The 27,719-nt window shown below is 38.2% G+C and overlaps 1 protein-coding gene across 5 annotated transcripts in view; it reads left to right on the top strand.

Moving 5' to 3' along the window:
• The first annotated feature begins 10,138 nt into the window (after positions 1 to 10,138).
• LOC126826802 (isatin hydrolase) overlaps positions 10,139 to 27,719 on the top strand; it is a 46,462-nt gene continuing 28,881 nt past the window's right edge. For 2 of the 5 annotated variants that reach the window (XR_007682399.2, XR_007682400.2), the window contains exons 1-3: positions 16,642 to 16,751; positions 24,291 to 24,557; positions 25,245 to 25,472. The gene's annotated coding sequence lies outside the window, so the exon portion shown is untranslated. Of the gene's footprint in view, positions 10,483 to 16,641; positions 16,752 to 16,998; positions 17,331 to 24,290; positions 24,558 to 25,244; positions 25,473 to 27,719 lie in introns of those variants that run through there. The other 3 variants (XR_008788904.1, XM_056102569.1, XR_008788905.1) reach the window with 3 other exon arrangements.

Below are 27,719 nucleotides of genomic sequence, written 5' to 3'. Positions count from 1 at the left end.
ATAATGACCCATGTGCTGTACTTGATAACGAAAGGTAAATTTCACCTACACATTATTTTTATAAAGTAAAAGTCTGGTTTATCCGTAAGCCGCATAATACAGTTTGGGGCACCGGTCTCCATTTCCAGATGAAGACTGACGGGTTTAAGTTGTTTGCAAACGTATCACGTATACTGAGTTAGTTGCTCGGCCCTCTGGTAGATGATTTTAAGGGATTTTAACACAAAATTAAGCAGTTTTATTCTCCAACATATTATCGGGATTGGCCCTTTAAGTGAATCGTCCAAAGACGTTCATTGACGACATGAGGGCAAGGGCGGATTGGGCCATCTGGCCATCGGGCGATCGCCCGAAGGGCCGGTCGGACAAAAAATGAAAAGAATAATTTTGTCCAATTCGTCAAAATAACCTATTTCTGCTGAACATTATATGGGGTTGGGTGGGGGAGGGGGTATTGGACCGGCCATGGAGCTATGATGATCATTTTGTATGTGGCCGGAATGGGCTGGTATAATAGACTTTCTGGGCCGGGTGTGCTGGGTGTGGGCCGGAATTCGGAATCCTGCATTTTTTAATGAAAATATTCCTATTTTTTCAATATCCCTAACTGGTTAATCAAATGGTCAAAATTTTCTCAACTTGTCCCATTTTTTAACCAGTTAAATACTCTTGACTCTTGACGATACAATGATGATACGTTACTTAATAATATGACGATATGATAATTTCACAGGTTGATGGTTGTAAATTACTTGCAGGTCGGGGTTTGGGCCTAAATTAATCGATTTATGAGATATATTATTTGACAGAGATTATAATCAGATATGCCACCAAATCGCATATTTGAGGTTCATTTTTCAAAATTTTCCCGAGGGAGAGTCCCCGGAAACCCCGTCCGGGCACCGCGGTCAGTAAAAGGGGGCCGCTCCGACACGGGAGCCCGGGCCGGTTCCCGGCCCCAATCCGCCCCTGCATGAGGGGTGTCATTATGCACCGCACACGCCATCAAGTGGTTCAGTCGGTTTTGCGTCATGGAGTTGCGCAGCCAAGTTTTGATACGGCGCACAGTGCTGAAGGATCGCTCGGCTGAGCAGAAACTAGCAGGGTTCAGCAGCGTGAGACGGAGAAGAGCTTTGACAGAAGGGAATATCTGCCTCCCTTCAGGTGATTAAACTGTGGAACGCTTCGTGCACAAGTGAAATAGATTTGGCCGAAAACTGGCGCTTGAAGAATGGCAATTCTTGTTCCAAGCCCCGATTCAGTTCCAGATACGTAGAAACAAGCTCACCATCATGTGAATATAAACCTTGAAAATCTGTCCTGGCGATCAAAATCATGGGGGGACAGCGACCTATTCTTCCCCCCCCCCCCTTCCGATTCTAAGAGGGGACAGCCCCCCCCCCCCTAAATCCATGCCCATGTTCCTTCATATTGTCCTGAGATGTAGCCCTATTTAAAAGAAAGTCGTGTGAAAGATGTGAATTCTACTTGATAGCTCAAAACCAATAGCAAGTGTTTTGTAAAGGTGACATTTTATTATTAACCAAATAGACTATATTCGGATAACTTAGACTGAGTTCACTGAGCCCTTTGGATTCAAAGAACTCTCTGTTTTTCGTTCTTGGCATGTCCAAGGCCAGGGGCGTGACAAGACACTAGTCCATCTACCTACTTTCTAAAATATCCACTTCTTGAATTGTGTTGGGTTATTTTTTTATCAATATCTGATAGAAATTATGGCTAAACCTTAGGCTGAATATTTGACATTTTAAAGATGTTGGAGATATGAAATGACCAAGTTTCCATATTTCCTGTTCTATGTCGTGATAATTTGACATCATAAAGATAACATCGTATTTTTTGCTGAAAGATTTAACCGATATCACCCGAGTCGTGTCAGGCGTTACATTTAGTAATAAAAGTGTGGGGGAGTTGGGACCTTTGGAGTCGTGTCCAAAGCTAGTTTTTTTTATAAATACAAACCCATGACAAGGAAGTAAAAAAAACTATTGAAAGCCTGGTGCAGTAACGCCCCTTTCTGGCCTAAATTCACAAAAGTAGAGCACGATGCTTAAAAGAACAATACACTGATCAGCAGTGAATTTTCGCTAGGCCTCTACAATCACTGATAAGGATAACATCGATGCGACTTACTGAGTCACATATATTAACTTTTTTCTTCCGTCAAATTAAATTCTTAAACATTTTTTTCATTTATTAGAAAAATAAATAAAGACGTTTGAATTATTTGTACTTGGAGTGTAAATGGGTATTAAAATAAGTAAAATTTAATTAGCCCGAATCAGTAACGTCTTATGTAAACAATGCACGCGCTATTGAGCCAATGATTGACGCCGCGTGATGTGACGTCACGTGTCGAAACAGTCATCTGTTACAGAGATATTAGAATTGGAACTATGTATCCACCAAATTTAGCGTTAGGGATTTTTGTGGTTCATGCATTTCTTGACCTTTCGACCCTGGCCGTTGGGCTAGACAAAACGTCTAGAATTATTTTACTGCGGAAACACGGCAATTAGACATACAGCATCCAGCTGATTCCCATATTCAATGGATTACTTAGGGATTCAGTTTCAGAGAAAGTTTTAGTTCAGACTGAAACCCTGCTCAGGCGCCAGTGTTGACAGACTTACGGAAAAGGTCAATCTGTTTCACAGAGGATTACGGAAGTCTTCTAATAATATCCCTGTAAAAGATAACTGCCTTTATACGTGACGTTATATCACGCGGCGTCCATCATTGGCTCAATGGCGCGTGCATTGCTTACATAAGACGTTACTGGTTCCGGCAGAATGGTGCCTTTTACTCATTTTAATACCCATTCACACTAAATAGAAACTAATTCTTACCACCAAAGTTTCCAAAAGTCTTTAAAAAACATAAAAAAAGAATGTTTTAGAATATAATTTGTCGGAGGACAAAAGTTAATATTTGGGGCTCATTAAGTCGCATCGATGTCATCCTTATCAGTGATTGTAGCGCATATTCACTGCTGATCAGTGTGGGAAAAGGCGAGCCAACACAGAATCCGTGGAAAGTTGTGGGCCGATCGACCACCATTTTAAACATATAACATTACAATTCGTCGTACATTTTATTCCTGCACAAAGCCTTATTGTAGGCTAGGGAAGTCGGGATTTATCAAGCTCGCCCTTCCCTTGTCATTCACCTCCACATGATACAGATCTACCCTGTTTCAAGGGTACTAAAAAATATTTTTACGTTTTTCCAAATGGTTATCGACAGTATTCTTTTGGTTCACTGTAAAACAAACTATGATATCCAAAGATTTGACGGAACCACGGTGGGCAAGTGGGTAAGAGGCTGGCTCGCTATCCTGGATTTTCTTGTCGGGATTTTCCGACGTGCTTTTTCCTTGGCAGTGATGCAGGGCGGAGGACCTGACAAAGACAGCTGTTTAGTCATTCGGATGAGACGGAAAAACTAAGATCCAGTGTATACATTCGCGTGCACGTAAAAGATCCCTTGGCAGTTGAGATAAGAGTAGGCCATAGTGCCGCTGCCCGGGCAAAATTACCCTCATAGCACACTGCAATGTCCGTCTTCATTAGCCCCGTCGGAGCAAAACAGTAAGACGTTAAACCCCATTTCATTTCCAAAGATTTGACCTTCTTCATTAGGCCAGTCGGTGCAGAAAAGTAGGACATTAAAACTTATTTTATTTCCATAGATTTGATTTGCATCAGACATACGATGACAATAAAATTCTCAAATAGAAAATCGTGATACAAACTACACGTATAAAAAACATGTGATAAATTCAAATAATCGAAGCAGATCTGGGAATTCTATGACGTTGTACTTTTAGCCACTTTTCTCACTGAAGTGTTAAACTTGTGACGTCACTCTACAATGGGGAATTTTTGCAACAAGCATCATAATAGTATATCATTCATTTCACAGCAGATACTTCCGCAAAGTTACAAAATTATCTTTAAATTTCGATAATCGTAAAAAAAACCCACGATATCGCTTTTCTTGCTATCAGTTTTAGCAGATCGCAGTCAAAATTCAGTCAATAGCCCGTAATTATCATCTATTAATAAATCGGGTCATTCATCATTATGTCGTAAGAGCTGATCGTAACGGAAGAATCTTTGTTCAATAAATAAGCTTAATCTACATCTAACAAAATAAAACGTGTGTTCAACGGACTGAGATGACACATACCTGTAAATACTTCATATCCGCATTCATTGTAAAATTATCAAACCTAATGGACTGTGATAAAGACCGACCAATCTACTTTCTCAAAATTTTTATCACTCTTTTTCATCATCGATTTCAATAATTCATTCTTCTCATCGACGCCTCTTCAATCATGCAAGTTATAAAAGTCTATACATCAAATTTTGGACTTTAGTAGATTTGTAGCTTTCGATTTCTGATGTACTTATTTTAAATGATACCAGAGATTTCACAATGGCTGGATTAAGAAAAATATGTTGTGTAGCCGCAATTTGTTTATGCATCGTTTTGTGTTTAGTGAACGGTAAGACAATGGTGTTTATTCAATTATGACGAATTTGTCAATCATTGTGCACAAATATAGTTTAGTTTTCCGAATAATATTTAAAATATTGGACATCACTGTCAATTCATCTACACTTCTTAAAAATAATCTGCATTTTTAAAATCAAAACGTCTTGCAAACAGGTTTCAGACCACTTGTTACATGCAGGATTGTGTACAATTTTTAATGCAAATGTAATGTATTAATAGCGCGCACAGATTATATGCTTCTCCCCATAGGCGATTTTACACTCAATCGGTAACAGAAAGGTAATGAATAAGTAATACTAAACTATATTTGTGACCCAAGGGTTAAAATGCGAGGACTATTAAATAAACTAATTGCAAATAAAATCAAAAGCACAATTTACGCGGTATGGTTAACCACGTTTTGGCCTGGAGTAGTAAGTATGGCGGGTGTAAATTGATATTATGCACAATTTTCGTGATACCACTTTGTTTACCTGCACTATCCAGGAGCGGGTCCAGACGCCCCCCCCCCCTCCCTCCTCGGCTCCATAAAATTGTTTTTGTAAAATAACACTTTTTATGAGAAAAGTGCCAAGGTCGTGTGCTTTATCCTTTATCATCAGATGGGTCTACTATGACGGATGGTCGTCTGATAAGTTTAGTTCTAATGAACGTTAACTATACTTTCGAGCAAGATATCGAGAACATTATATATTAAACAGTTTATCAAAAACTCCCGGGGGAGGGGGGGGGGCTTGTGGTCTAGAGTGTCACGCTTCGACCTCTAGCTGACCGGTCACCTCTGGCTTGCGGTTGTGCTTTCGATCCCTTGTGTGAGCGTATGTGGCTTGGAGATAGGGGCGCCTTCTCAACCTCGTGGGTTTACTCCGGGTACTCCGGTTTTCCCACAGGAAAGATCCCTGCGCGTGCGCTAAGATAATGAACATAAGAAAAAGACAACTTGTCTGCGATATCACCTTCGGTGGAAGCGGACGTTAAACACTAAGAACAACAACAACAAAAACACCCACGCCGCTTATTCTCCCCGTTATATTTGGAGTCATAATTGTGTAAAACTTTATTTTAGGCTCTTGCCCCGGCTGATTTGAAAAAAAAAAAGAAATAAACGAATAGTTTATGTGATGAATTTTCTTGATACTTTCGTGTTTGACACAGTCGCGGTCGGATTTTGTTTTTTCTATTTTGCTTCCTTAAAGTTTCCTGTCAAACTCGTGCCGAACGTATTGCATATCAGTAAATGTAAAACGTAGCATAGTAGGTACACGTATTTAGTATGTAAAGTCCCTGTTTCTGTGTTTTGTCAAAGTGACATCTGGTTTACCTCAGATATACGTCAAAATGACGACAGAGACCATGTATTTCTCAAACAATTTCCCCCCCCCCCCCAGGAAAACCCAGATGCGTTGTTTCAGAAACCTGGCAAACCACCTCCCGCAAAAATCAAAAATTCCTGGATCCGCTCCTGCTATCCTTGCACCGGTAAATATAGGAATATTTAAGGTAGCAAGCAAGGAATGGGCACCCAACCACAGAAAGGATCAGACAACCCTAGATTTGTTCCTGCAATTTAAACAAGAGAATCAGCATGTAGTTTGAACAATATCATGATGCTTATTTCTAAATTAATTATTTGTTTCTTTCTTTATCGTTCAGTTGTTGCCTATTTCAAAATTAATTACTTGTTTCTTTATCTTTCAGCTACTTCATTAACAGGGTCTAGTCTTACCAGTAAAATCATAACAAGTAAGTATAGTACATCTTTATTCAAGATACATTATGGGAGATTAGATAAAGAGCTGGCATTTCGCACTATAATAGTTAAAAACTAGATAATATAACGGGAATTTGCTGAAAATTTCAGTCCAAATGATTCACTATGAACCGAGAAGTAAGCGGAGAAAACACACGGGAAATTGAAACCACGCCAGTTGACTCAATGACAGACCTTATGATACAACGCGCACGTCACCCAACCCCCGTATTTCAAAGGTTCATGTCGCAAAATTCATACACACAGTTGATCTACTGCGTATTTGACCGTTGCAAAAAATGCATTTTTCTCTGAAACTGTTGGATCGATTTAATCTATTTCACTTTTAAAACTCATTAGAGTTGGAGTGAATAAACACCAAAATCGACATGATCATGTTCCTTTAAAATGATAAAAGTTCAACTGTTTGGTCCACAGATAGATTCTGTATAGCTGATTTAGAGTTCCACTGTCGACATTTAAAAAAAAAATTAAAAAAATGACTTCCGCTTTATATTACGAATAAAAATGTAACATAACACATCAGATCCAGTTCACAACTGTTTGTAACTCACTGTCTATAGATATGTCCACCATTGTTTATTGTAAACATAAAATTTAACTATTTTATATGTTTGGAGAGAACTAGGCTTTTGCCAGTTGTCCAATCCAATTCAGTTCATTTAAATCAAAGCCGCCATCATTAGACCCGTTGGTCTTAATCAAAGCGATTTATCGCCTTTAAACATTATGAATTATATTTCGAATCGGACAAACCTGTTAATAATAATAAAAATCGCTTTATTTCGAATGGGTGGAAAATTAGGCCTCTGACGTTTCTTACATTTTGTCCTTTTCCTTTTAACAACAACAAGCATGCAACATTAGGCGTTTTTACGAGAAAACAAATCGGTTTCGATTACCTATCGAGATAGGTCTCGAGTTGGTATTCCAATCGTTTCTCGTAAACGCGATGAGTTGCCTCGCAAGATGGCTGAAGACTGAAAAATTGAGGAAAAATGTTAAAACAATTCACTTTTCTTTATGATGTTCTTGGCGACACCGCCCAAAAATAAAAACGAAAAGTTGTACCAGTTGACTGTCCCCAAATGCCCCGTATTGTTATTAGGAATGTCCATAATATTCATATTTTAATGTGAAATTCAAAAGAAAATGATCTAACGTCGGGCACGTCGTGTCCCTTGTTGGGGACGCCATCTTGGAAATCGAATCGTCAATCCGGCAGGCGAGCAAGTTGGAAGATTTGCATAATCGATTTGGCAAATCGTCGTGGTAAATACGACAATTAGGTGAAACCGATTAGGCTAATTTTTGCCGTAAATGTGTTTGGAAAGGAAATGCAAATCGATTAGCCCTAATAGGTTTCTCGTAAAAACGCCTATTATAACTTATAATTAGACAATTCTTTAAATGTCATCTAGAAGCATGGTTAACTATTCATAACAAAACACAACACAAGGTATATATGGATATAACTACTTCTCTATTATTTAATAACGACGTTTAGTGACGCATATAGGTCACGTTAACTTGTTGCAAACGTGAACCGTATGAAACGTTGTTATTAAATAATAGAGACGCAGTTATATGTTGTGTTTTGTTATGAATATAATTGAATAGTTTAATAATTTTGTTTGTTTAAACTTTCAGAGAATAAAACTGGTAAATACATCTTCCAATCAACTCTGTTGCGGGCTTTGTGCAGTTTTTATGCCAGTTTGGGCATATCTCTTAATTTCTGCACTGGATAGAGTGACTCAGTTGTGAATTTCGTACTAGAACCTTTGACAACGTGGACGCGACTTCATTGTGAAATTATCAATACAAAGTTAATTATTTGTTTCAGTTGAAAAGAATACACCAGCTGTTTCTTAAAAATGTGAACTCCCCATTTTCTATAAACAATAACCATGCCCTGTCTTGTGCAAGACAAAAATCTGTTGTGATACGTCATTAAAACAAACAAGCAACACTATCATCACGACTTACCAGTTTGGCAAATCAAGAAGTAATAGACAAGATTTTACTAATCCTGTAATAGCTAGTAACTTGTTGGAGAGTACTCGATTGAATATTCTAGAAAAGAATCCTCTCATATGTTCTATCCTCTTGTCAGTGATGCATGACGGAAGGCCTGGTAAGAAACAGCGCCTAGTCCTTTGGATGGGACTATATACATCATGATGTATATCCGTCTTCATTATCCCGGTTGGTGCAGAAAACATTGGACTTTAATGGGATTTAATGTCCTACTTTTCTGCGATCTCGAGCCATGTAAATATATTTGCTTTGTAACTTATTTTTGTTTTTCTATTTTGAAATAAAAATACTAACGTTCTACCTGTTTGAAACAAAGACTATCAACGTAGCTGAAACTTTTAATTACACTACGATTCTGCTCACGCTCTTTCGGCTTCCGGGATAAGACAAGGTTGGTGTGGAGTTCAGTGGGGGGGGGGGGCTCATTTACATACGGGAATTATGTGTTATTCGGGTTAGTGTTAGAGTTACCCACCCCTACCTTTGATTAACAGTTGTGCTGAAATATTTTTCGACCTCTCAAACGGTTAGTGCTAAATGATAAGGCCAACTCAATTTTTCGTCATAGGTCACGAGATGTAAACAGGGTAAGCGTTAATCTCTCCCCCAAATTCTTAAACCTAACCCTGGACCTAGCCCCAATGCTTACCCTAACCCTAACCTACAATCCCACCAACAATCACGTGCCCTAACTTTATTTACATCTCAACGACCTTGACAAAAATTGAGCTGGCCATAACAAATAGATTTCGCCCTCCCAAACCGACCTGAAAAATAGACTCTCCCAACTATATTTGCCCGGGGCTATTGAATTGACGTCACCAAGCCGCAAGAGATTACAACACTCGAATTTAATAACAAAGAATAATATTTACATGATGATCAGTAATTGTAATATGGCGTGGCCATGCGCATTGACAAAATGATTAAATCTGAATTTAAAAATGACCCGTGTCGTTACCCATGACAGCTATTTCATACATTAAATGTGATCAGATCGCACATGCCTGTGCCAATACTATTTTCCGCCTGCTTTTGATCAAACTCTAATTGCAAAGGGTTAAAATTATTTTAAGCGCACGCCAACCTGTACCTGGAGCCTCGGTTCAAGGTGAACTAAAATATATAAATGAAATGGGGTTTAACATCTTGCTGGTTTGCTCCGACTGGGCTAATGAAGACGGACATACGCCATACAGTGTGCTATGAGGGACATTTTGCCCGGGAAGAGGCACTATGACATACTCTTATATCTAATTCCAACTGCCAAGGGATCTTTTACGTGCACGCCAATGTATACACGGGTCCTCGGTGTTTCGCCCCCCTCCCCCAAATAAAAAAACAACAACATGTAAATAAAACTTTAAGTACATAAATCGTCATGAATACACTTGGTGGAAGAAACATAGCCACATCTATACCTTGCCAAGATGGCTGACAATATTGACCACTGCATACTTTATTAGATTACAGAATAGAAACGCGAATTAATTTTGACGCATTAAATTCTTTCCTTCGTTAATGCCTCGTTATACAGTATCAAAATCTTTCCTTGTATACTGTGAAGTAAATTAATTTAATGCCAAAGACGAAGGGTCGCATTTGACGCATTTAATTCTTTCTAACTTTAAATTTTAGTGGTATATAGTATCCAAGCTTTCTTTGTGCTCGTCAATTGTTTTTTTTTCTGGCACTTTGCCCTTAAACCTAAACGGAATATTTGATGAACTAAACTTTCAAGCAAAATCGATGGGATAACTCTCCCCATATCAACACAGCCAGCTACATTAAACATTGTTATGTTGAACTTCAGGGCGTAGTTTCTTTAAACCCCAACTCTATTCATTTTTCGTATCGTAGGATATTTCTAAATATAGGCTACAATCACATGCGTGACATATGGACGTCTGCATGTTTAGCGAAGTGTGTGAAATAGTAATAATAGGAAAAATCCTGTATATGATGTATATCATTCCTTAAGGGTTATAATATGAACTGATATACGTATATCAAGGTATATGGTAGATGATTCAAGGTGATATAGATATACTTATTGTTGCCATTAGTGGATTAAGACAACCGGTTAGGTGCAAAAGGAGTACGAAATTAGGCAGACACGTAGCGAGGTAAGTAATTGTCTCTTATATATTGACTGAAAATATTAAGGCAACTCAAGATATTCCTGGGTACGGAAGCAGCCCACTCAATAATTAGGCTGAGATATTTAATTAAAGCAGTATATAAAATATATATTAGCTCAGGGTATATTGATAGCTGTATTTGTTTTGCAATGTGATATATCAAGCATAAACTCCACTCAATAACCCCATACATTATTTTGGTATCTTCGACTACCTGTCTCGATCGTTATTCAAATAAAAAAAAATGGCTTATCAGCAAATATTATGACATAAAATAGTCTACAGCAAATTGATACGCACCAAATTTTTGCTCGTAACTTTTTGGGTTTACAGCTGGGAAATAAAGATGACAAATATTAATTTTTGAATAATTCATGTCCACGTTTACCATGTTCCGCAGAGATTTGCAGAACGTCCATTTTGTTTAGCAGAAGAATATGGAATGGTGTTTTATCGAATTTTCATTAAGAGAGAGAGAAATGGGGTTTAACGTCCACCCGACACAAACTAGGTCATTTCGGGACTAACATATGGTTGAGTTTTATTTCCATTCGCTTACGCATAGGGGTCATTAGCAGTTGGAGGAAACCGGAGAAAACCCACGAGGTTGGACAGGCGACCCTACTCCTTGTCACGTACAGCCGGGGAATCGAAACCACGCCAGTTGAAGAATTTTCATTAAAGCATTGTTATTAATTTATATGTGCACCAACCACGTCCATTTGAAATGGAATGGAGTTTAACCTCCTACTGTTCTGCTCCAACTGGGCTAAAGAAGATGGGCGTACGCCATATAGTGTGGTATGAGGGGGATTTTGCCCGGGCAGCGGTATTATGGCCTACTCTTGTATCGAATTCCAACTGCCAAGGGATCTTTTATGTACACGCCAGTGTATACACGGGTCCTCGATTTATCGTCCCATCCGAACGACTAGACTTAGGATATTATGGTCATTCAAAAACTTATTGAATCTTACAAATCTTTACATTTCACAAATATATTTGAAAAACTCTAATTGACAACAAGCGGTATTACAGCGAGACCACCAATGGCCATTATTCAGGAATATCGCAAGTGCCAGAGCAATTAGATGTGATTAAAAACCGATGTAATGAAGACAAATTATTGTGACTTTTATAGAATAATTGCAGCTTGCATCTAATCATTCGCTGTGAAAGGAAATTAACGATGTTTGCACTAATTTGAGACGAAGTTGGTATGTTAAACATACATTATGCAAGAGCTAAATCTGTCTATTGCAGGTCTTTCTTTAGGCCTGAGATGTTATCTAAATTATTAATTAGACATTAATTAACTTATCCAGACCATAAACAACTCTAGATGGCATCGCTAGCCTGCGATCTTAAGTGGATTGTGAGCCGATTTACTGCATAACTTTCCTTCTCGATTTAACGATTAAATGGATTAAAATTAAAAACACTTATATGGATATACTACTTCTGAATTTAGTAACATGATACGTTTCGATACACATACAGATATCGTTATCAAGCAAATAATGGATAATCGAGACTATGCTGTTTATCGTACTGACTTTAGTAATGATGACCAAGGCTAGGCAGAAATTTCATTCGCTTAGTTCTCGGTTCATAGTGGATCAATTTGAATGAAATTTTCAGCAAATTGCCTTATCTAATTTTTAATTATTATAGTGAGAACTGCCAACTCGTTACCGAATCTCCCATAATGTATCTTTAAATTGTTATTTTTCGGTTGGTTTTTGTAAAGGCATCATGACCATCTTTAACTTGCATAATCAAAATGTTTTATTTTATTCCCGAGATGAGGAGTTCTCTTTATTTCTCAATCCGGAGGACTAGACACATGATTCGTGTGAGGTCATGACCTCTCCCTTATAAACCCAAAATCTCTGGAGAGCAGAGGATGGGATAACGACTAACATCTAGAAATAAATATGAACAATGAACAAACACATTTGATGACGTATTACACACTATGTGTATATTTTGTCCACTGATACACTACAAACAATAGTGAACATGTATATGTTTCCACACCATAGTTTCGTATGATAATAGCGGACACCCCTATACCCCCATATCCCCGAAGTGCCATCAGTGCGGACGAGATTGGATTTTTACCCTATTTTGTACAAGGCTAAAAAAGAATGTTGTCATAGCGGAGCCGTTGAGGTCATGGGGTGGGGACACTTGGCTCTCAACAAGAATGTACAGGGCTCTGATCCCAGATGGTGTTGCCTAGTCGTCCGGAATGGACGAAATATGGAATACCACCCATGTACATACGTTGGTGTGAACGTAATATAACCCTTGACAATTGAAATTCGGTGGGTGGTTACGTCGCCATCCGGGCAAAATTCTCCTTCCTTTGCACACATAAACCCATGTTAGTCTCAGAGTGATTAAACATAGACCCATTTCCTTTCCTTCCTTTTTTATTAACCCGGTTGGTGCAGAATAGTAGGACGTTAAATCCCATTTCCGAGTCAGAAGCCTATACATAGTGTACTAAAATACAATCCCATATAATACATTCGCGCATATCTCATCATGAATATTCATAATTCTATTTATCGGCTTTTATAGTTTACTGCGCAAATATATAGTTTATTAATATGCTATCAAATATATGCAAAATTTTATAGGCTATAGAACACACTTACTCATATATTTCTTGAATAATTAAAGAGTTTGATTTGAAATTTAATTTAAAGCCAATAAAGGGTTAATATTATTACCTTATTAACTTCATCCAGGTGGCATATTGACCAGTGATTGTGGAATGAAATTGGGTGCAAGGGGGGAACCGCGACGGAAAATGCCGAGAACTTATTCGGCCAACGTCGGTCGAACCAGGGACCCCCTTGTTATTGACCTAACGTGTAACGTCTAACACGGCTTGCTTACCTGGAGGTCCCGTATTCAACCCTGGTGTTGGCCGAGAAGGTTCATCTAGATTTTCCGGCGCGGTTCCCCATTGCAAGGGACATAGAGTCTGGCAAGGGGTAACGTATAGTCTTTCGGATGGTACGAAAATCGAGACCCCGTGTACACATTGGCGTTCACGTAAAGGACCCATTGGCAGTTGGAATTCGATATTAGAGTAGGTCGTGGTGCCGCTGTCCGGGCAAAATTTTCCTCATACCACACTGTATAGCGTATATGCGTCTGCATTAGCCCAATCGGAGCAGAACAGCAGGACGTTAAACCCCATTTCATTTCCAGTGCCTAACTCACCGAGTCACCGCGGCTTCTTCCAGTGATTCTGTAAGTTGTAACTCGCTGTAAAGAATGTTATAAATTACTAACAATGTTGATACTTTAAACCGATATAGATACTTAAATAATTAAAATGGTTATATAAGTAATTAAAAACAAAAGACATAAAAAGAACCTATAGACTAACTTCCATTTTCAAAAATAATTTAGCAGCCCGTATAACCAGGATGCTTTGATCGTAAATATAGTTATTGATGTTTTCAGTTTATTAATACATTATTTACAATAGTCCGCTATAATAAATTAATAAACCGCCATATTTAAACATATATAGACGACCCACATGATTAATCAACTGTACACGTAGTATAAAACTTTATATTAAGTAAATACATTAACAAGTAAACAGTAATTAGCCTAGTCAGCCCACACTCATTTTCTCGTCACGAGAACACATGGTGGTTAAAGTGGCACAAGAAGTTATTACACTCCCCAAGAAATTAATTTAATCGCTGTTGAATAATATCACATGGTTGTTGAAGTGGCACAAGAAGTTATTACACTCACCAAGAAAATGATTTAATCACTTGAATAGTATTGAATGCTCTAAATAACGACGATGGAGTGGAACCCTCGTCGAAACTTCTTGTCTTGTTTTTATTATCCTGTGGCTGGAAACCAGAGTACCTGCAGTAAACCCACGAGATTGAGAAGGCGCCCTTATCTCCAAGTCAGATACGCCCAGGGATGGAAACCACGACCCGTCCACAAGTCAGAGGAGACCGGTCAGCCAGAGCTCGAAGCATGACACTCTAGAGCTAGGCCATACGACCCCCCCCCCCTCCATTATCGAAAATCCAAGTGTTTTGTACCTCCTTGAAAACCAAAGAGTTTTGTACTGCCTCACTAACTAGGACGCCCGGGTTCGATCCCGTCTTCATTGACCCGATTGGTGCAGAAAAGTAAGACGTTCAACTTTCATTATCGATTCGTAAATTGAGAGTTTAAACGTCGATAACTCAGTGAAAACAACGCCTGTATCTCTCCAATTACTGCACGCCGACAACCCGTCCCCTCGCCACCCCCTATCAACCATGTTTAATTGTGTAGTTAACTAAGACTTCCTTATGGCTAATGCCGCTTTAAAAATAAATATTCAAAATGGCGATTGTTATATTATAACTGTTATACAATATACCAATTATTTTCAGAGTCGCAATTCGCATATATTGTTATTACTGAAACTGTCTTTTAAAGATCAATATGTATCAGTATCAAGAATTATCACTTCATTTGGGTTTTTTTAAATTGCTAATGAAAGGGGAAATAACTGTGCACGGCAATATCAAAATAAACAAATATTTGATCTTTTGTGTGTTATTTAAACGTAGAGATATTTGGGCGTGACTTAACGGAAGTAAATTTCAAGGTAGAAAATGATGCCGATAGGAATGTTTCCGAATGAATCATGTAAATAAAACAATCTCTTGACCGTCTACGTCAACGAAACGAGATTTAATTAAGCGGATGTTTGGAGTTTGTTTGTTTTGGTTGAATTTTTGTTCGAGACAAAAGACAGAAAGGGTCATGAAGTGAAGGTCGGGATACATGTAAATCAATTGCGAGAATGAGGCATTGACTATCTTGAACATTTGTGGGAAGGAATTCTGTCTTTGGGTTGGCTACGCTTCTGAAAAAAATCTTCTCTTTACGTACTGATGTTCCTCTAAAACTGGGGACTATGCCCGGTTAGAATCCCGGCCTTCACAAGGCTGGTGCCTGTGGGACAGACCAAACATAGAGAAATGAAATGGTATTGGGTTTAACGTCTCGACAACACAATACTTGAGTTATTTAAACATACATAATTATGGTAATGTACATTTCTATTGTTACATGTAAATTCAAAGTCGAAGAATTCTGCCCGTTTTCATCAGTCAGAGATTCTTTTACGTGCACGCCAATTTTTCGTTGCATTGGCGTGCACGTAAAAGCCCGCTGTGTGGGCAAAATTTCCCTCATAGCACACTGTATGGCATATGCCTGTCTTCATACGCCCAGTTGAAGCGAGAGAGAGAAATGGGGTTTAACGTCCACTCGACACAAACTAGATCATTTCGGGACTAACACAAGGTTCAATTTTATTTCAAGAAAACCCACGAGGTTGGACAGGCGACCCTACTCCTTGTCACGTAAAATTGGGGATTCGAAACCACCCCAGTTGAAGCAGAACAGTTAAACCTCATTTCATTTACAATCTTCTTGAATAATGCTCATTGTTTATCTTGCTAACTTTGTAAATAAACGTTAGCTTGGTAAACTATCAATTTAAACAGAGAGAGGGAGAGCGAGAGAGAGAGAGAGAGAGAGAGAGTGTTAACATCCACTCGACACAAACCAGGTCATTTCGGGACTAACATATGGTTCAATTTTACATTAAAAGCAGCGGGAGGAAACCGGAGGACCAGGAGAAAACCCATAAGGCTGGACAGGCGGCACTACTCCTTGTCACGTACTACCTGGGCATCGAAACCACACCAGTCGACTCAACGACAGACCTTGTGATAAAGCGCGCACGTGCTAACTATTCGACCATCCACCCCCCACCCAAATTTAAACAGAGTTTTGTTTTCAAACGTTATATTTTGAGGAATGTGGAGTTTTATAAGGTCTATAAGTTTGTGATGACGATATAATATAAAATGTTTTATCTCCATGCACAGACTGGACGTGGTTGTTTTTTGTTTGTTTAGGTTTTTGTAAATAAATTAATAACAATATTATTGCCACTTTAAACTCAACATGGGCCATAGTTAAAGTATAATTTATATGCAGCTTATAGTCGAACCAGCTGTTCGTGGGTCTATAAAGAACACTACAGTATATTGATTGAGTTGATAATCAATCTACCTCAACGCATGGGCAATATCAATTACTGTTTCAAAATCTACAAATAGTTCTTTCTTGACTTGACAATCGTCGACAGTGATTATCCTGCACGTCAACAAATTATATTTGGCTTAGCATGCGCAGTGAGTATCTTATCTTTTATAGGATTTTTATTTATTTAGTTTTTTATTTTTTTGCCGTGATAAAACCTCATTAAAACCGTTACCTGGTTGCCATGGTAAATATCTAAACATACGCAACAGTAATGTAGCGTGATTAAAATGGTTTCAACAATGATACGATGTATGCCATATGCAAGTGCCATTAACATATCGGGTATAGACCAGAAACAGGAAGTCGGGCGCTCCATTATTTATGAATAATGACAAACAGTTTTCTCAATATTCAGTGGTTAACTCAGGTGGTTATTGTGGAGATAATTGTGGCTATATAAAACTGTCATTGTGTGTCACCCAGTTAATCAACTATAAGAGATCTAATATAAGAATCTGGAATCGATCCAATGTTAGCAATCTCCTGCTCAATTCGTCTTTCATAGTTTCGTCTTCGTTTTAAGAAACACTGCTTAACTGTTCCTTTATAAGCAGACGGTTCTTGTCAATTGCCTAATAATGGTAGGAATCTAGATAAGGGATTTCAGCTGTGTAAACGTTTAAAATATACTTAGAAGTGGTATCACGTGTTCTAGAAAGAGGAATCCGGTGAGTATATATATATATATATGTGTGTGTATCCTGCTCCCGTGCGCAACGACGATTCATAGTTAAGTAAAACAATGGTATGGAATTGTCTTCCAATTGCCTATATGACACTTGGTAGAATGTAACTTGAGCAATGTTGTCATACTAAACTTATTCCGTCTACAATTAGCACCGGTTGAGCAAAGACACTAAGGTAGTTGACCGACATTTTAAGTCCTAAATCGAGATTTTAGTCGAAAACACTAAGTATATTTGGAGAATTTGGAGAAGTATATATATTATGCTTTCATGTAATAAATTTGAAAAGGTTTAATTAGTCTTTTTGTGTATAACAGATGTGAACCGGAGTAGGGCCGCATTACAAGACGGTACTAATTGTTGGATATGGCGGCCATTTAGAGCAGAGATCTATTCTCGAAGTAGGATAGTTCTCCGTGTGCAGAATGAAATGTTGTGTCTCGTACAAATTGCCACGTACTTGATGCAATATAGCCTTTTTGGTTCTGACGCTTCATTAAACACCCACCAAGTTATGGAAATAAAAATACAAAATAAGATCGTTTGCCAGGCAAGGAATGTTCGCCCTTTGCGCAGTAGTATAGGGATGTACGTAGAGCAAGATGCTCAAGTCACATTATGCGCTGTGCACATGCAAAATAAGTATGTAATGCGATTTTGGAGGAGTCCTATCGTTATAAACATATTACATAGACTTAACAATTTAAGTAGCCTATGAAATTATATTCTATATCAGAATCTATTAGCCATTTGAAGTCCTTATATAGTACACAGAGAAAGAGAGAGAAATGGAGTTTAACGTCCACTCGACACAAACTAGGTCATTTCGGGACTAACACACGGTTCAACTTTATTTCAATACTTTGCTTGCGCGTAGGGGTCTTTAGCAGTGGGAGGAAACATGAGGACCCGGAGAAAACCCACGAGGTTGGACAGGCGACCCTAATCCTTGTCACGTACAACCCCTCAGTATACAACAACCAGTATATCTATTACGTTGTATACATGATTAAATATACAATACTGATTTTTGTACACGAAATAAAATGAAATTAAATTGGGTTTAACGTCCTAGGTTTCTGCACCCAGTGGGATAATGCAGATGGGATATTTGTACACAGTCTTCTCATTTTAAATGAGATTCTGTTATGTATACACCTTGTTGCTCATGTTTACTCTAGCATATGTAATTACATATACAACCGCACAATAATATAATCTATATGGTGATCTGCAATTATATAGGAGCGGATCCAGGAATTTTATGCTGGCGGGGATTTGCCAGGTTCCTGTTAAGGAAATTTGACAGTTGGCAATGCATGATGCCACCATCGTCTCCAAATTGCGTAGGCATGCATACACACTGAGCTTTTTAAAGAGAGAAATCCAACACATATTGCAATCTCTATATATAATTATGAACTATTGAAAATATGGAATAGTTGGTATCAAGGTCAAAGTCTAAAAGTTAAGGACCACTGTAGATTTCGTCCATGTCGCGAGATATAAATAGGGTTTGGGCACGTGATTGTTAATCATTGTAAATAATCAAACTATGTATATATAATATGTTATTGTCTGCGATATCACCTCGGTGGAAGCCGACGTAAAATACAACTAACTCACACACACACACACACGTGATTGTTAACGAAATTATGGATTAGAGCTAGGACGACAGATTAACCCCATAACCTTACAGACAAAAAGTCTTGTAATTTTTCTTATCAATAGCAGATAATGAATAAAATATAAAGAAATTGTAGCGGTTGGAAGTTCTCCTTAACTCAATACAGGTATAAAATATATTCCCCTCTCTAGAACATATGTCTCCAATTATCATCGATTTTAGTCGTTTTATATAAAAAAATATCCGCTTTCCAAGTATATGAGTCAATACCTACATTAATAAAAGTATTAAATTCATTTATGTTTCGGATATTGGGTTTCATAAAAGTTAATGAATATATATACATTGATATATTAACAGAATATGAAATTCATGATGGTTCTTTTTTTTTTTTTTTTTTTTTTTTTAAATATGAATGAACATGATTTCGATATTTTAAAACAATATTAGGATATTGCAACATAATATCTAGGCTGGAGGCCATATATTATTCATCTTCAAACTAACCCTACTATACATCCTGTGTCCTTAAATAAGATAAAGAAAACAAATATTTTTGAAACGTGTTAATGAAAACTATGCCAAAAGGAATACTATTTTGAATTGAATAATTTTATTTTGTGGGCTAGCTTTAGGCGGCGGAAGATTGTATAACTCTTGAGCAGGTCAGACAAAAGCAGTATAGTGGCCACGGGTCTTGATACCGTGTCTTCGTCAACTGATGTGAAACATATCTTTCAATGAAGGAAGGTCTAATGAAGACGGACATATGCCATACAATGTGTTGGACGGAACTTTTGTCCGGATAGCAATCGAATACCCACTGTCGCTGGTTCACATTAACGTGCGTTACTTGCCAGGCTCCAAACTGATCAGCAGTGAATATTCGCGAGGCCGCTCCAAACTGATCAGTAGTGAATATTCGCTAGGCCTCTACAATCAATGAGAGGGGTGACATCGGTGCGAGTTCATTAGCTCACAATATGAACTTTTTACATTCTGCAAATTAAATTCTAGAACATTTTTTGAAGTAATAGAAAAATAAATAAAGGTCTTTGAAGTATATCAGGATAAAACAATATTTCCTATTTAGTGTAAATTGGTATATGAGATAGTACACGAGGGCGTTAAAGGTACCATTCTGCCCGCACCAGTTTACGTTACTACGTCTTATGTAAATAATGCACGCTCTATCGAAGCCAATGATACGACGTCACACGTAGAAGGCATTTGAACTTATAAAGGTCAGTCATCTCACACACAGTTAGATGAAGGCTTTCGCATTACCGCTCTTTAAATTATACAACAGATGAATAAAGGAATTAGTTTTATGGGATACCATTTGTATTTATGGGCCGATAAAGACCAACGAATCCTAGTTGATTATTAAACAGTAATGGTGTTCGATAGAATTATATCCTGTGTTTATGAGGACATTAAGCTATTGAGTCAACAACCTATGTAGGTTGTGTGCATTGTATTGTAACGAATAAAGAGAGAGAGAGAGAGAGAGAGAGATAGAGAGAGAGAGAGAGAGAGAGAGAAACGGAGTTTAACGTTCACTCGACACAAACCAGGTCATTTCGGGAATAACATATGGTTTAATTTTATTTCAATAATTTGCTTGCGCGTAGGGGTTTTTAGCAGTGGGAGGAAACCGAAGGACACGGAGAAAACGCACGAGGTTGGACAGGCGACCCTACTCTTTGTCACGTACAACCGGGGAATCGAAACCAGGCCAGTTGACTCAATGACAGACCTTATGATACAACGCGCACACGCTAACCATTCGGCCACCCCCCCCCCCCGGTTTATAACGGTCAATACACATAATGCGATAAGTCGGCTGTTCATGTGATTAATACACTTGTGCATTCAGATATCTCCTTACCGTATGGAGGGGAACTGGGGGTCGACGGTCTATCGCACTTTGCGGTAGACCATAAGGTCCCCTCCAGTTCCTATGATTAGTCTAATGAGCCCTGAAACACGGTATACCAATATGGTAATCCCGAAATGACCTGTTTGAACCCTGTCTTCCGAGACATTTAACACTCTAAATCTGAGATGGTTATGAGAATAAAATCACGAGACATCCACACCTGTCTAGTGTATATTGTCATTCTTGCAATAAACATTATACTAAAGAGACAAGAAGACAAAATTAAAGTCACTTGAATATATTAGGGCAAGGCAGGTCGAATCTACGCAAACAGGGGGGTTGGGTGGCCGTTGTATCATAAGGTCTGTCATTGAGTCAACTGGCGTGGTTTCGAATCCCCGGCTGTACGTGACAAGGCGATGAGTCGCCTGTCTATCCCCCGGTTTCATCCCACTGCTAAAGATCCCTACGCGCAAATGAATTATTGAAATAAATTGAACCATATGTTAGTCTCGAAATTACCTAGTTTGTGTCGTGTGGACATTAAATCCCATTTCTCTCTCTCTCCCTCTCTACGCAAACAACCATTAAAAAACATCATTGGTTTAAAATGTTATTCTAACTGATAATCTATAACCTAAATTTGAAGATTATCGGTAAATTGCATTCGACAAGTATGTTCTCTAGTCGTTCTCTCGACACTACGGGAAGTTCTCGATTGAACGTTCCAGAATTGAATTCTCTCAATCACAAAAATAGTAACAATCGAGTGAAAAGGTGGATTTCTAGCTACAACTCATGCGTCGACTGAATAAGTAAATATCTCAACCAACCAGGCAGCCGAAACATATTCGTTGTATTTAATTACGTCACGATTCTACTCACACCTCCTCCGTTGTCGGGAGTGACAGAACTGTGACAGAACTGAATTCCGCGTTACTCGATTGCAATTCTGTCAATTCGGGACGTTCCGGACTGTGAATCGAGCATCCCCTCAATGTTAGACAATCTGGGCTGATTTGTCCCACCAGACACTTGTTAGACGAGATATTTAACACTGTTAAATTTTACACCTAAACCTGGATGTTTTGTCTAGAGTATATATTTTAAATTTATGAGACAGGCGGCCTGAATAAATATCCCGTAACGATATTATTAAAAATGCATTATATAAGAGCGAAATCTGACAATATTGCGGGGGGGGGGTGACTGAATGGTTAGCGTGCGCGCGCGCTGTATCATAAAGTCTGTCATTGAGTCGACTGGCGTGGTTTCGAATCCCCGGTTGTACGTGACAAGGAGTAGGGTCGCCTGTCCAACCTCGTGGGTTTTCTCCGGGTCCTCCGGTTTCCTCCCACTGCTAAAGACCCATACGCGCAAGCGAATTATTGGAATAAAATTAAAAACCATATGTTAGTCCCGAAATGACCTAGTTTGTGTCGAGTGGACGTTAAACCCATTTCCCTCTCTCTCTCTCTCTCTCTCTCTCTCTGACAATATTGCATGTCTTATTGTAGACTTCAAATCATACTTTAAGTAGCTACGTCTCTAACTCAGTATAATCCAATGTCTTCGATATTGAAAACACGAATTATTTGTCAGTATATATCAACATTGATGTGGTGATCTTACCGGGAAAAGGTGAGATTCTGATATCCAATATTTAAGATTAAAAAAAACATTTTACCACTGGTACACGAATCGTGTACCATAATGCGTTTCAGCGCCATTTGTAACAAGGGACTTGAAGAACGAGACTAGACATATTCCACAAGTCATGTCTAAAGGTGACGTCATATTCTTATCTAGAGAGCATACACAATAAATAATATCGGTATAGATTGGAATAACCAGACGCTAAAGATTGCCATTCGATTGAGACTTCTGGCGTATTTCGCCGAACATAACTGATTTGAAATTAGAGTAAAACGGAAAGGATTGAATGTAAATCAGTTTATATACATTCACATTACATTATTATATGCATTGCGACCCATTTTTGTCAATTTCTAGGTCCCAAATATTAGCGATTTAGCTCCTTTAACTTATGTTGTCTGTCATTAGCTCCACTTGAGAACAGACGCTAAGCTAGTTGACCGACATTTTTATTCATAAATCGACGATTTTAGTCGAAAACATTAAACATGTATTATGCAAGAGCTAAATCTGCCTATTGCAGGTCTTTCTTTAGGCCTGAAATGTTTTCTAAAGTATTAATTTGACATTAATTAACTGATCCAGGCCTTAATCAACTCTCGATGGCATCAGATTTCTCCGATATTAAATAGATTAGAATGGTTCAGCGATACTTTGATTTAATCAAATATGGAGGACCGAGACTTAGCTTCGATCCACCAGTACGGTGGTTGAAATTATTGCACACGTCTCTCAAACCTTCAAAGGCTAATATCTTCGCTTGCAATAGAGTAATTTGAATGAAATTTTCAAATTATTCATTTTACATCATCTACTTTCTAACTATTATAGCAAGAATGGCTAGTTCTTTATCTAAATCTTACATAATGTATCTTTAAGTACACTGGAGAATTATGAGAATATATTTATTCCGCTCCCTTTTAATAAAATTGAAACAGGTTATTTAGTCTTTGTATGTGTGACAGTACATAGGCGTACGGGGAAATTTTTGACTGGGGGTGGGGGGCGGTGGTGGCGGCCGCCCCCCCCCCCAGCCCCCCAGCCCCCCAGCCCCCCCCAGCTCGTACGCCTATGGTGACAGATATGAAACAGATTTGGACCACATTACAAAATAGTATACTATTTTTTGGATATGGCGGCCATTAAGGACAGAGATCTATTCTCGAAGTAGGTAGCTCTATATTGACAGAATTGGCTTCAAATGTTATATATAGATTATTAATTAGGCATTTATTCACAAAACAGGTTCTAGACTATCGGATGGCTCATATATTGAATGAATAAGAACCGTTTTGCTATTTAATAATTTAAAGTTAAAGTGGATAATCGAGATTTTGTTAATTATCGTGAAAATGGTGCTTGACATTCAAGATTATCTTGTCAAAACATTTCAGTATATTAATTTTTCATTGTCTATTTTGAACTATTATCGCAAGAACGGTCGGCCTTTTCTGTAAATCGCAGAGAATGACTCCTTAAGGCAAGACAACAAACAAACAGAAAAGAAATCGGTCTATAATGTTATTCAAATTATATAAATTTTAACTTAATTTTCTATTTAAAGATTGCCATTAAATTGAATTTTATAATAGATATTTCAATTACGTTGCTCAATATTTTGCCCGGTATTCAATATGAGACAAACTGAAGTTTCTTTGCAGCATTTGAAAGTCATTTTCACATTGTCGCCCGTGAAAAGTACTGGATTTTGAATTTATTTTCTAGGAACTCACCACATAAAGGAATTTCTCTCTCTCTCTTTTTTCATATGCAGAATCAGAAAACGAGTTTGGTATGAAAATTCGCCTGGCCGCCATCTTTAGAAGACTAACACGGACCAGACCAGCGAACACAAGTGATGGATTAGAACCAAAAGAAGGTCTGAAGAAATGTTTGTCGACGATGGATCTTGTTTCCCTTGGGGTGGGGAGTTGTTGTGGGACTGGCATGTACCTGACTTGTGGCATGATTACCAAGACAGCTGGTGGTCCTGGAGCCGTGATTGCTTTCCTGGTGGCGGGACTGGCATCATTTCTATCAGGTAAAACAATATCAGGTTTTAAAGTCGCGACGGAATTTGTACATGATAGGGAATGGGCCAATAACTGTTACATGCTAAGAGAAAAAAGAAGTCCTAGAAAAGAAACTCACTTTATTTATTTACAACATATTAGTCTGTTGAGCCTAGGGGGTGGGAGTTGGATTTCCCGCTTGTACATGACAGGGTGTAGGATCGCCTATCCAACCTCATAGGGTTTCTCCGGGTCATCCAGCCTACGCACCATTCTCTCTCTAAAACCGAGCCGAAAATAAAATGAAATACCTCTTCACACGCCATTCACCAATCTATAATAATGGTATGTCTAATAGAATTCAGGTTAATAAGACTTCATGAGCTATGGCGTTTTGAGATCAGGTCTACGAGGAGGGTCAGCTATATTTTAGGTTTCTATAAATGGATTTGTTAAAAAAATCCATAGAAACGTTTAAAATCGAAGAAGGCGACCCCGAACTTTGCACATATGTGAGAAGATAAGTCCTGGAATCGAAAAGGAGTTACGGTGTTTTTCAATGAAGGGTACGAGGTTGGTTAAATATATTTTAGGGATCTCTGGATGAATTTATCAAAAATAAAAAATCTAAGATGGCGACTCTGAGTTTCTTGTTGGTTTATAAAACAGCTGATATATTAATGTTGTAAGATCTTATATTAATCCTTGACTTTCAGGTGTGTGTTATGCTGAACTAGCTGCATTGTGTCCAAAGACTTCTGGCTCAGCCTATATGTATAGCTACGTTACAGTAGGAGAACTAATAGCCTATGTTATCGGATGGGGTCTGATAGCAGAATATGCTATAGGAACAGCAGCAGGAGCAGTAGCTTTAAGTGCTACCATAGACTCTATATGTAACTTCACCTTCAGTACATATTTCTCTACTTGGGGTAATATCGGTGGTAAGTAGCCTATTGTGTTTTCTGATAATTGACTCAACTGGTGGATCTCTAGAAGGAATGAAAACACGTCACTTTTATACATGAATTATTGTAACATTTTTTTAAATCCGATTGAATCCAAAACGTTAGATTATCTACCGTGGATTAGTTTATGTATATTTTAGCGTAAATAAGATATTGTACGAAAAATGAAAATGATGGTCATTGGCGATAATTTGAATCAACCAGAAAAGTTTAAACCGTGTTCTCGGTGCATTAAATATTGCACATTATCCTGAATGACAAACTCCTTTACAAGCCCTGTCTTCATTAGCACAGTCGGAGCAGAACAGTGGGACGTTATTTCATTTCATTTCCTTTACAAGCTGCAAAATAAATTATCTGACGCCTTCTTCTTTTAGTGTTTAACGTCTGCTTCCACCGAGGGTGATATCGCAGTCAAGTTGTCTGCGGGAGCACTTGAAGGATTAGAAGGCCCTCAAACCAGGGATCGAAACCACGACGCCAGAGTTGACCGGTTAGCTAGAACTCGAAGCACTCGAAGCGCGACACTCTAGACCACTAGCACCGACCCCTACCCCTGTCTGATTCCCAGACAACTTGTTAGAAGGACTTTGGATTGGAAGCCAGTGTATCTCCAGTGTCATCATCTTATGAATGACCGTGGCAATCAATTAAGTAGCTATAACTTGTCCAGTACCCAGACGATTTGTTGGTTATTCTTAGATCCAATGTATTTCTGAATGATTGTGATAATCAATTAAGCAGCCTTATCATTTGTTATTATACTGGAAATCAATCAGGATTTTTCAAGCACCTTTGCTAGTTGTCGGGATATTTCCAGACTAAAAAGACTAAATTAGTTTGGTTAGATAATTATTGACGAGACGTTGCACTCGTAAATCTGGAAAGGGAACATCATTAGCTAATATTAATCCTGTCTGTCTATCTTGAGACACTCCGATCAACCAATTTATCTTGGGTAATAAGCAACTGGTGTAAACAACCCATTTTGTATTGATCGGCCTAATAAGTTTTATTGTAAGGTAAATGAACCTAGTCGGCAAAGAAAACCAAATCCCAAGAGGCATGGCTTATTGTTAGCTAAATGAACCTAATCGGCAATGAAACCCAAATCCCAAGAGGCCCGGATTAAAGGGCGGGGGACTGTGAGGGCAGCTTCTAGGGGCCCAATATGAAAGGACACAGCAGGTTCATCCACTTTCAAAAGCATTGACATCCATACTAACGGCAGTGAAAGAGGGTATTCAAAAATACTGTGACAAAATATACTCTCGTAGTGGTTTTAATCAAATGGAATATTAAAAAATTCCTTTGCTTGCTGATTTGTTTCTCTATTCCTACGAAGCCGATTACATACAGGCACTTGTAAAATCAAATAAACGATTAGTCAGACATTTGAATTTCACTTATCGATATATCGATGATGTTCTATCACTGAATAATCCAAAATTTAGTGATTATTTAGAATTCATATATCCTGATGAGCTCGAAATTAAAAACACTACTGACGGTGACAATTACGCTTCCTACTTGGATTTGCGTCTCGATTTTGACAATTGCCATAAACTTAGTGTTAAATTGTACGATAAACGTGATGATTTTGACTTTCCGATTGTTAACTTTCCATTTATTAGTAGTAACATTCCAATATCACCAGCTTATGGAGTGTTTGTGTCTCAACTAATTCGTTACGGGAGAGCTTGTTCATTTTATTCTGATTTTTTAAGTAGATCGAGGCATTTGTCATCTAAGCTTCAACTACAGGGATACTTGCGAACTAAACTTATTAAAACCTTTAAAAAGTTTTATGGCCGTCATATTGACTTGATTTGGTAAATATAACATGTCTCTCTCGGCTATTATTCTAGATATATTTAATTGACGCGTATACTATCCCTGGTAATGTCTGTCTACTTCATTGTTAACGCTGTTCATCACGTGCATTTTGCATACCGATAGTCCATTGGCCAATCACGCTATTTACCGAGATTTAGCCTAATAATTTGGATACAGCTATGGCGGGTCTGGTGCCAGGCAGGGTAAGCTTACTCTTCCGGACACCTGTTACCACTGTTTGTCGTGTATTTTGTACACGGTGAACAGTCCATATGCTTATTACACTATTTTGCCTTATTACACTATTTTGCCTATACCGTTTTTTTAGGACTTCGAATTTTGTCTAATGGTTTGGATTGTTCGTATTTGGTTTTATTTATTTCTAAA

The sequence above is a fragment of the Patella vulgata genome, chromosome 7 (assembly GCF_932274485.2).
Source record: "Patella vulgata chromosome 7, xgPatVulg1.2, whole genome shotgun sequence".
In the NCBI taxonomy this organism is placed as follows: domain Eukaryota; kingdom Metazoa; phylum Mollusca; class Gastropoda; family Patellidae; genus Patella; species Patella vulgata.
Note: the sequence above shows the minus strand (reverse complement) of the source record. Positions and strands in the feature narration are given on the sequence as shown.